We start from the raw sequence: 10,566 nt of genomic DNA on the forward strand, positions 1-10,566 counted from the left end.
TCCGAGGACCATACAGTGCCTTGGTCCCGTCCAAAACTCTTTTAAATAGTTGGTTTCCCCATAGGCTTGAGTCTGAGGACCATACTGTGCCTTGGTTCTGTCCAAAATTCTTTTAAGTAGTTGGTTTCCCAATAGGCTTGAGTCCGAGGACCATACAGCGCCTTGGTTCTGTCCAAAACTCTTTGATGCAGTTGGTTTCCCCAAAGGCTTGAGTCTGAGGACCATACATTGCCTTGGTTCTGTCCAAAACTCTTTTAATCTTTCTTTTATGTAGTTGGTTTCCCCATAGGCCGGAGTCCGAGGATAATACAGTGCCTTGGTTCTGTCCAAAACTCTTTTAAGTAGTTGGTTTCCCCATAGGCCCGAGTCCGACGACCATACAATGCCATAGTTCTGTCTAAAACTCTTTTAATCTTTCTTTTAAGTAGTTGGTTTCCCCATAGGCCCGAGTCCGAGGATCATACAGTGCCTTGGTTCTGTCCAAAACTGTTTTAAGTAGTTGATTTCCCCATAGGCTTTTGTCCGAGGACCATACAGTGCCTTGGTTCCTTCCAAAACTCTTTTAAGTAGTTGGTTTCCCCATAGGGTTGAGTCCGAGGACCATACATTGCCTTGGTTCTGTCCAAAACTCTTTTAATCTTTTTTTTAAGTAGTTGGTTTCCCCATAGGCTTTTGTCCGAGGACCATACAGTGCCCTGGTTCTATCCGAAACTCTTTTAAGTAGTTGGTTTCCCCATAGGCTCGAGTCCGAGGACCATACAATGCCTTGGTTCTGTCCCAAACTCTTTTAATCTTTCTTTTAGGTAGTTGGTTTCCCTATAGGCTTGAGTTCGAGGACCAGACAGTGCCTTAGATCTATCCAAAAGTCTTTTAAGTAGTTAGTTTCCACATAGGCTTTTGTCCGAGGACCATACAGTGCCTTGGTTCCGTCCAAAACTCTTTTAAGTAGTGGGTTTCCCCGTAGGGTTGAGTCCGAGGACCATACATTGCCTTGGTTCTGTCCAAAACTCTTTTAATCTTTTTTTTAAGTAGTTGGTTTCCCCATAGGCTTTTGTCCGAGGACCATACAGTGCCCTGGTTCTGTCCGAAACTCTTTTAAGTAGTTGGTTTCCCCATAGGCTCGAGTCCGAGGACCATACAATGCCTTGGTTCTGTCCCAAACTCTTTTAATCTTTCTTTTAGGTAGTTGGTTTCCCTATAGGCTTGAGTTCGAGGACCAGACAGTGCCTTAGATCTGTCCAAAAGTCTTTTAAGTAGTTAGTTTCCACATAGGCTTTTGTCCGAGGACCATACAGTGCCTTGGTTCTGTCCAAAACTCTTTTAAGTAGTTGGTTTCCCCATAGGCTTGAGTCTGAGGACCATACATTGCCTTGGTTCTGTACAAAACACTTTTAATCTTTCTTTTAAGTAGTTGGTTTCCCCATAGGCCGGAGTCCGAGGATAATACAGTGCCTTGGTTCTGTCCAAAACTCTTTGATGCAGTTGGTTTCCCCAAAGGCTTGAGTCTGAGGACCATACATTGCCTTGGTTCTGTCCAAAACTCTTTTAATCTTTCTTTTATGTAGTTGGTTTCCCCATAGGCCGGAGTCCGAGGATAATACAGTGCCGTGGTTCTGTCCAAAACTCTTTTAAGTAGTTGGTTTCCCAATAGGCCCGAGTCCGACGACCATACAATGCCTTAGTTCTGTCTAAAACTCTTTTAATCTTTCTTTTAAGTAGTTGGTTTCCCCATAGGCCCGAGTCCGAGGATCATACAGTGTCTTGGTTCTGTCCAAAACTCTTTTAAGTAGTTGATTTCTCCATAGGGTTGAGTCCGAGGACCATACATTGCCTTGGTTCTGTCCAAAACTCTTTTAATCATTCTTTTCAATTGCTGATTTCCCCATAGGCTTGAGTCCGAGGACCATACAGTGCCTTGGTTCTGTCCAAAACTCATTTAAGTAGTTGGTTTCCCCATAGGCTTGAGTCCGAGGACCATACAGTGCCTTGGTTCTGTCCAAAACTCATTTAAGTAGTTGGTTTCCCCATAGGCTTGAGTCTGAGGACCATACTGTGCCTTGGTTCTGTCCAAAACTCTTTTAAGTAGTTGGTTTCCCAATAGGCTTGAGTCCGAGGACCATACAGTGTCTTGGTTCTGTCCAAAACTCATTTAAGTAGTTGGTTTCCCCATAGGCTTGAGTCTGAGGACCATACTGTGCCTTGGTTCTGTCCAAAACTCTTTTAAGTAGTTGGTTTCCCCATAGGCTTGAGTCCGAGGACCGTACAGTGCCTTGGTTCTGTCCAAAACTCCTTTAAGTAGTTGGTTTCCCAATAGGCTTGAGTCCGAGGACCATACAGTGCCTTGGTTCTGTCCATAACTCTTTTAAGTAGTTGGTTTCCCCATAGGCTTTTGTCCGAGGACCATACAGTACCTTGGTTCTGTCCGAACCTCTTTTAAGTAGTTGGTTTCCCCATAGGCATGAGTCCGAGGACCATACAGTACCTTGGTTCTGTCCAAAACTCTTTAAAGTAGTTGGTTTCTCCATAGGCCCGAGTCCGAGGACCATACAATGCCTTAGTTCTGTCCAAAACTCTTTTAATCTTTCTTTTAAGTAGTTGGTTTTCCCATAGGCCCGAGTCCGAGGATCATACAGTGCCTTGGTTCTGTCCAAAACCCTTTTAAGTAGTTGTTTTCCCCAATGGCTTGAGTCCGAGGACCATATAGTGCTTTGGTTCTTTCCAAAACTCTTTTAATCTTTCTTTTTAGTACTTGTTTACCCCATAGGCTTTTGTCCGGGGACCATACAGTGCCCTGGTTCAGTCCAAAACTCTTTTAAGTAGTTGGTTTCCCCATAGGCTTGAGTCCGAGGACCATATTGTGCCTTGGTTCTGTCCAAAACTCTTTTAAGTAGTTGGTTTCCCCATAGGCTTGAGTCCGTGGACCATACATTGCCTTGGTTCTGTCCAAAACTCTTTTAATCTTTCTTTTAAGTAGTTGGTTTCCCCATAGGCCCGAGTCCGATTATAATACAGTGCCTTGGTTCTGTCCGAAACTCTTTTAAGTAGTTGGTTTCCCCATAGGGTTGAGTCCGAGGACCATACATTGCCTTGGTTCTGTCCAAAACTCTTTTAATCATTCTTTTCAATTGCTGATTTCCCCATAGGCTTGAGTCCGAGGACCATACAGTGCCTCGGTTCTGTCCAAAACTCATTTAAGTAGTTGGTTTCCCCATAGGCTGGAGTCCGAGGACCATACAGTGCCTTGGTTCTGTCCAAAACTCATTTAAGTAGTTGGTTTCCCCATAGGCTTGAGTCTGAGGACCATACTGTGCCTTGGTTCTGTCCAAAACTCATTTAAGTAGTTGGTTTCCCCATAGGCTTGAGTCTGAGGACCATACTGTGCCTTGGTTCTGTCCAAAACTCTTTTAAGTTGTTGGTTTCCCCATAGGCTTGAGTCCGAGGACCATACAGTGCCTCGGTTCTGTCCAAAACTCATTTAAGTAGTTGGTTTCCCCATAGGCTGGAGTCCGAGGACCATACAGTGCCTTGGTTCTGTCCAAAACTCATTTAAGTAGTTGGTTTCCCCATAGGCTTGAGTCTGAGGACCATACTGTGCCTTGGTTCTGTCCAAAACTCTTTTAAGTTGTTGGTTTCCCCATAGGCCCGAGTTCGAGGACCATACAATGCCTTAGTTCTGTCCAGAACTCTTTTAATCTTTCTTTTATGTAGTTGATTTCCCCATAGGCTTGAGTTCGAGAACCATACAGTGCCCTGGTTCTGTCCAAAAGTCTTTTAAGTAGTTGGTTTCCCCACAGGCCCGAGTTCAAGGACCATACAATGCCTTAGTTCTGTCCAGAACTCTTTTAATCTTTCTTTTATGTAGTTGATTTCCCTATAGGCTTGAGTTCGAGGACCATACAGTGCCCTGGTTCTGTCCAAAACTCTTTTAAGTAGTTGGTTTCCCAATAGGCTTGAGTCCGAGGACCATACAGTGCCTTGGTTCTGTCCATAACTCTTTTAAGTAGTTGGTTTCCCCATCGGCTTTTGTCCGAGGACCATACAGTACCTTGGTTCTGTCCGAACCTCTTTTAAGTAGTTGGTTTCCCCATAGGCTTGAGTCCGAGGACCATACAGTGCCTTGGTTCTGTCCAAAACTCTTTTAAGTAGTTGGTTTCCCCATAGACCCGAGTCCGAGGACCATACAATGCCTTAGTTCTGTCCAAAACTCTTTTAATCTTTCTTTTAAGTAGTTGGTTTCCCCATAGGCCCGAGTCCGAGGATCATACAGTGCATTGGTTCTATCCAAAGCCCTTTTAAGTAGTTGTTTTCCCTAATGGCTTGAGTCCGAGGACCATATAGTGCTTTGGTTCTGTCCAAAACTCTTTTAATCTTTCTTTTAAGTAGTTGGTTTCCGCATAGGCTTGAGTTCGAGGACCATACAGTGCCCTGGTTCTGTCCAAAACTCTTTTAAGTAGTTGGTTTCCCAATAGGCTTGAGTCCGAGGACCATACAGTGCCTTGGTTCTGTCCATAACTCTTTTAAGTAGTTGGTTTCCACATCGGCTTTTGTCCGAGGACCATACAGTACCTTTGTTCTGTCCGAACCTCTTTTAAGTAGTTGGTTTCCCCATAGGCTTGAGTCCGAGGACCATACAGTGCCTTGGTTCTGTCCAAAACTCATTTAAGTAGTTGGTTTCCCCATAGACCCGAGTCCGAGGACCATACAGTGCCTTGGTTCTGTCCAAAACTCTTTTAATCTTTCTTTTAAGTAGTTGGTTTCCCCATAGGCTTGAGTTCGAGGAACATACAGTGCCTTGGTTCTGTTCAAACCTCTTTTATGTAGTTGGTTTCCCCATAGGCTTGAGTCCGAGGACCATACAGTGCCTTGGTTCTGTCCAAAACTCTTTTAAGTAGTTGGTTTCCCCATAGGCCCGAGTCCGAGGACCATACAATGCCTTAGTTCTGTCCAAAACTCTTTTAATCTTTCTTTTAAGTAGTTGGTTTCCACATAGGCCCGAGTCCGAGGATCATACAGTGCCTTGGTTCTGTCCAAAACATTTTTAAGTAGTTGTTTTCCCAATGGCTTGAGTCCGAGGACCATATAGTGCTTTGGTTCTGTCCAAAACTCTTTTAATCTTTCTTTTAAGTAGTTGGTTTCCGCATAGGCTTGAGTCCGAGGATCATATAGTGCCTTGGTTCTGTCCAAAACTCTTTTAAGTAGTTGGTTTCCCCATAGGCCCGAGTCCGAGGACCATACAATGCCTTGGTTCTGTCCAAAACTCTTTTAATCTTTCTTTTAAGTAGTTGGTTTCCCCATAGCCTTGAGTTCGAGGAACATACAGTGCCTTGGTTCTGTCCAAACCTCTTTTAAGTAGTTGGTTTCCCCATAGGCTTGTGTCTGAGGACCATACTGTGCCTCGGTTCTGTCCAAAACACTTTTAAGTAGTTGGTTTCCCAATAGGCTTGAGTCCGAGGACCATACAGTGCCTTGGTTCTATCCATAACTCTTTTAAGTAGTTGGTTTCCCCAAAGGCTTTTGTCCGAGGACCATACAGTACCTTGGTTCTGTCCGAACCTCTTTTAAGTAGTTGGTTTCCCCATATGCTTGAGTCCGAGGACCATACAGTGCCTTGGTTCTGTCCACAACTCTTTTAAGTAGTTGGTTTCCCCATAGGCCCGAGTCCGAGGACCATATAGTGCTTTGGTTCTTTCCAAAACTTTTTAATCTTTCTTTTAAGTAGTTGTTTACCCCATAGGCTTTTGTCCGAGGACCATACAGTGCCCTGGTTCTGTCCAAAACTCTTTTAAGTAGTTGGTTTCCCCATAGGCTTGAGTCTGAGGACCATACAGTGCCTTGGTTCTGTCCGAAACTCTTTTAAGTAGTTGGTTTCCCCATAGGGTTGAGTCCGAGGACCATACATTGCCTTGGTTCTGTCCAAAACTCTTTTAATCATTCTTTTAAGTTGCTGATTTCCCCATAGGCTTGAGTCCGACGACCATACAGTGCCTTGGTTCTGTCCAAAACTCATTTAAGTAGTTGGTTTCCCCATAGGCTTGAGTCCGAGGACCATACAATGCCTTGGTTCTGTCCAAAACTCATTTAAGTAGTTGGTTTCCCCATAGGCTTGAGTCTGAGGACCATACTGTGCCTTGGTTCTGTCCAAAACTCTTTTAAGTTGTTGGTTTCCCCATAGGCCCGAGTTCGAGGACCATACAATGCCTTAGTTCTGTCCAGAACTCTTTTAATCTTTCTTTTATGTAGTTGATTTCCCCATAGGCTTGAGTTCGAGGACCATACAGTGCCCTGGTTCTGTCCAAAACTCTTTTAAGTAGTTGGTTTCCCTATAGGCACGAGTCCGAGGACCATACAATGCCTTAGTTCTGTCCAAAACTCTCTTAATCTTTCTTTTAAGTAGTTGGTTTCCCCATTGGCCCGAGTCCGAGGATCATACAGTGGCTTGGTTCTGTCCAAAACCCTTTTAAGCAGTTGTTTTCCCCAATGGCTTGAGTCCGAGGACCATATAGTGCTTTGGTTCTTTCCAAAACTCTTTTAATCTTTCTTTTAAGTAGTTGGTTTCCGCATAGGCTTGAGTCCGAGGACCATATAGTGCCTTGGTTCTGTCCAAAACTCTTTTAAGTAGTTGGTTTCCCATAGGCCCGAGTCCGAGGACCATACAATGCTTTGGTTCTGTCCCAAACTCTTTTAATCTTTCTTTTAAGTAGTTGGTTTCCCAATAGGCTTGAGTTCGAGGACCAGACGGTGCCTTAGATCTGTCCAAAAGTCTTTTAAGTAGTTGGTTTCCACATAGGCTTTTGTCCGAGGACCATACAGTGCCTTGGTTCTGTCCAAAACTCTTTTAAGTAGTTGGATTCCCCATAGGCTTGAGTCTGAGGACCATACATTGCCTTGGTTCTGTCCAAAACTCTTTTAATCTTTCTTTTAAGTAGTTGGTTTCCCCATAGGCCGGAGTCCGAGGATAATACAGTGCCTTGGTTCTGTCCAAAACTCTTTTAAGTAGTTGGTTTCCCCATAGGCTTGAGTCCGAGGACCATACATTGCCTTGGTTCTGTCCAAAACTCTTTTAATCTTTCTTTTAAGTTCTTGGTTTCCCCATAGGCCGGAGTCCGAGGATAATACAGTGCCTTGGTTCTGTCCAAAACTCTTTTAAGTAGTTGGTTTCCCCATAGGCCCGAGTTCGAGGACCATTCAATGCCTTAGTTCTGTCCAGAACTCATTTAATCTTTCTTTTATGTAGTTGATTTCCCCATAGGCTTGAGTTCGAGGACCATACAGTGCCCCGGTTCTGTCCAAAACTCTTTTAAGTAGTTGGTTTCCCCATAGGCTTGAGTCCGATGACCATACAGTGCCTTGGTTCAGTCCAAAACTCTTTTAAGAAGTTGATTTCCCCATAGGCTTGAGTCCGAGGTCCATACAGTGCCTTGGTTTTGTCCAAAACTCTTTTAATTTGTTGGTTTCCCCATAGGCTTGAGTCCGAGGACCATACATTGCCTTGGTTCTGTCCAAAACTCTTTTAATCTTTCTTTTAAGTAGTTGGTTTCCCCAAAGGCCCGAGTCCGAGGATAATACAGTTCCTTGGTTCTGTCCAAAACTCTTTTAAGTAGTTGGTTTACCCATAGGCCCGAGTCCGAGGACCATACAATGCCTTAGTTCTGTCCAAAACGCTTTTAGTCTTTCTTTTAAATAGTTGGTTTCCCCATAGGCCCGAGTCCGAGGATCATACAGTGCCTTGGTTCTGTCCAAAACCCTTTTAAGTAGTTGTTTTCCCTAATGGCTTGAGTCCGAGGACCATATAGTGCTTTGGTTCTGTCCAAAACTCTTTTAATATATCTTTTAAGTAGTTGGTTTCCCCATAGGCTTGAGTCCAAGGACCATACAGTGCCTTGGTTCTGTCCAAAACTCTTTGAAGTAGTTGGTTTCCCCATAGCCCCGAGTCCGAGGACCATACAGTGCCTTGGTTCTGTCCAAAACTCTTTTAATCTTTCTTTTAAGTAGTTGGTTTCCCCATAGGCTTGAGTTCGAGGAACATACAGTGCCTTGGTTCTGTCCAAAACTCTTTTAAATAGTTGGTTTCCCCATAGGCTTGAGTCTGAGGACCATACTGTGCCTTGGTTCTGTCCAAAACTCTTTTAAGTAGTAGGTTTCCCAATAGGCTTGAGTCCGAGGACCATACAGTGCCTTGGTTCTGTCCATAACTCCTTTAAGTAGTCGGTTTCCCCATAGGCTTTTGTCCGAGGACCATACAGTACCTTGGTTCTGTCCGAACCTCTTTTAAGTAAATGGTTTCCCCATAGGCTTGAGTCCGACGACCATACAGTGCCTTGGTTCTGTCCAAAACTCTTTTAAGTAGTTGGTTTCCCTATAGGCCCGAGTCCGAGGACCATACAATGCCTTAGTTCTGTCCAAAACTCTCTTAATCTTTTTTTTAAGTAGTTGGTTTCCCCATTGGCCCGAGTCCGAGGATCATACAGTGCCTTGGTTCTGTCCAAAACCCTTTTAAGTAGTTGTTTTCCCCAATGGCTTGAGTCCGAGGACCATATAGTGCTTTGGTTCTTTCCAAAACTCTTTTAATCTTTCTTTTAAGTAGTTGGTTTCCGCATAGGCTTGAGTCCGAGGACCATATAGTGCCTTGGTTCTGTCCAAAACTCTTTTAAGTAGTTGGTTTCCCATAGGCCCGAGTCCGAGGACCATACAATGCTTTGGTTCTGTCCCAAACTCTTTTAATCTTTCTTTTAAGTAGTTGGTTTCCCAATAGGCTTGAGTTCAAGGACCAGACGGTGCCTTAGATCTGTCCAAAAGTCTTTTAAGTAGTTGGTTTCCACATAGGCTTTTGTCCGAGGACCATACAGTGCCTTGGTTCTGTCCAAAACTCTTTTAAGTAGTTGGATTCCCTATAGGCTTGAGTCTGAGGACCATACATTGCCTTGGTTCTGTCCAAAACTCTTTTAATCTTTCTTTTAAGTAGTTGGTTTCCCCATAGGCCGGAGTCCGAGGATAATACAGTGCCTTGGTTCTGTCCAAAACTCTTTTAAGTAGTTGGATTCCCCGTAGGCTTGAGTTTGAGGACCATACATTGCCTTGGTTCTGTCCAAAACTCTTTTAATCTTTCTTTTAAGTAGTTGGTTTCCCCATAGGCCGGAGTCCGAGGATAATACAGTGCCTTGGTTCTGTCCAAAACTCTTTTAAGTAGTTGGTTTCCCCATAGGCCCGAGTTCGAGGACCATTCAATGCCTTAGTTCTGTCCAGAACTCATTTAATCTTTCTTTTATGTAGTTGATTTCCCCATAGGCTTGAGTTCGAGGACCATACAGTGCCTCGGTTCTGTCCAAAACTCTTTTAAGTAGTTGGTTTCCCCATAGGCTTGAGTCCGATGACCATACAGTGCCTTGGTTCAGTCCAAAACTCTTTTAAGAAGTTGATTTCCCCATAGGCTTGAGTCCGAGGTCCATACAGTGCCTTGGTTTTGTCCAAAACTCTTTTAATTTGTTGGTTTCCCCATAGGCTTGAGTCCGAGGACCATACATTGCCTTGGTTCTGTCCAAAACTCTTTTAATCTATCTTTTAAGTAGTTGGTTTCCCCAAAGGCCCGAGTCCGAGGATAATACAGTGCCTTGGTTCTGTCCAAAACTCTTTTAAGTAGTTGGTTTACCCATAGGCCCGAGTCCGAGGACCATACAATGCCTTAGTTCTGTCCAAAACTCTTTTAATCTTTCTTTTAAATAGTTGGTTTCCCCATAGGCCCGAGTCCGAGGATCATACAGTGCCTTGGTTCTGTCCAAAACCCTTTTAAGTAGTTGTTTTCCCTAATGGCTTGAGTCCGAGGACCATATAGTGCTTTGGTTCTGTCCAAAACTCTTTTAATCTATCTTTTAAGTAGTTGGTTTCCGCATAGGCTTGAGTCCGAGGACCATATAGTGCCTTGGTTCTGTCCAAAACTCTTTGAAGTAGTTGGTTTCCCCATAGGCCCGAGTCCGAGGACCATACAATGCCTTGGTTCTGTCCAAAACTCTTTTAATCTTTCTTTTAAGTAGTTGGTTTCCCCATAGGCTTGAGTTCGAGGAACATACAGTGCCTTGGTTCTGTCCAAAACTCTTTTAAATAGTTGGTTTCCCCATAGGCTTGAGTCTGAGGACCATACTGTGCCTTGGTTCTGTCCAAAACTCTTTTAAGTAGTAGGTTTCCCAATAGGCTTGAGTCCGAGGACCATACAGTGCCTTGGTTCTGTCCATAACCCTTTTAAGTAGTTGGATTCCCCATAGGCTTTTGTCTGAGGACCATACAGTGCCTTGGTTCTGTCCGAAACTCTTTTAAGTAGTTGGTTTCCCCATAGGGTTGAGTCCGAGGACCATACATTGCCTTGGTTCTGTCCAAAACTCTTTTAATCATTCTTTTCAATTGCTGATTTCCCCATAGGCTTGAGTCCGAGGACCATACAGTGCCTTGGTTCTGTCCAAAACTCTTTTAAGTAGTTGGTTTCCCCATAGGCTGGAGTCCGAGGACCATACAGTGCCTTGGTTCTGTCCAAAACTCATTTAAGTAGTTGGTTTCCCCATAGGCTTGAGTCTGAGG

Source organism: Quercus robur, chromosome 4 (genome assembly GCF_932294415.1).
Source record: "Quercus robur chromosome 4, dhQueRobu3.1, whole genome shotgun sequence".
In the NCBI taxonomy this organism is placed as follows: Eukaryota; Viridiplantae; Streptophyta; class Magnoliopsida; order Fagales; family Fagaceae; genus Quercus; species Quercus robur.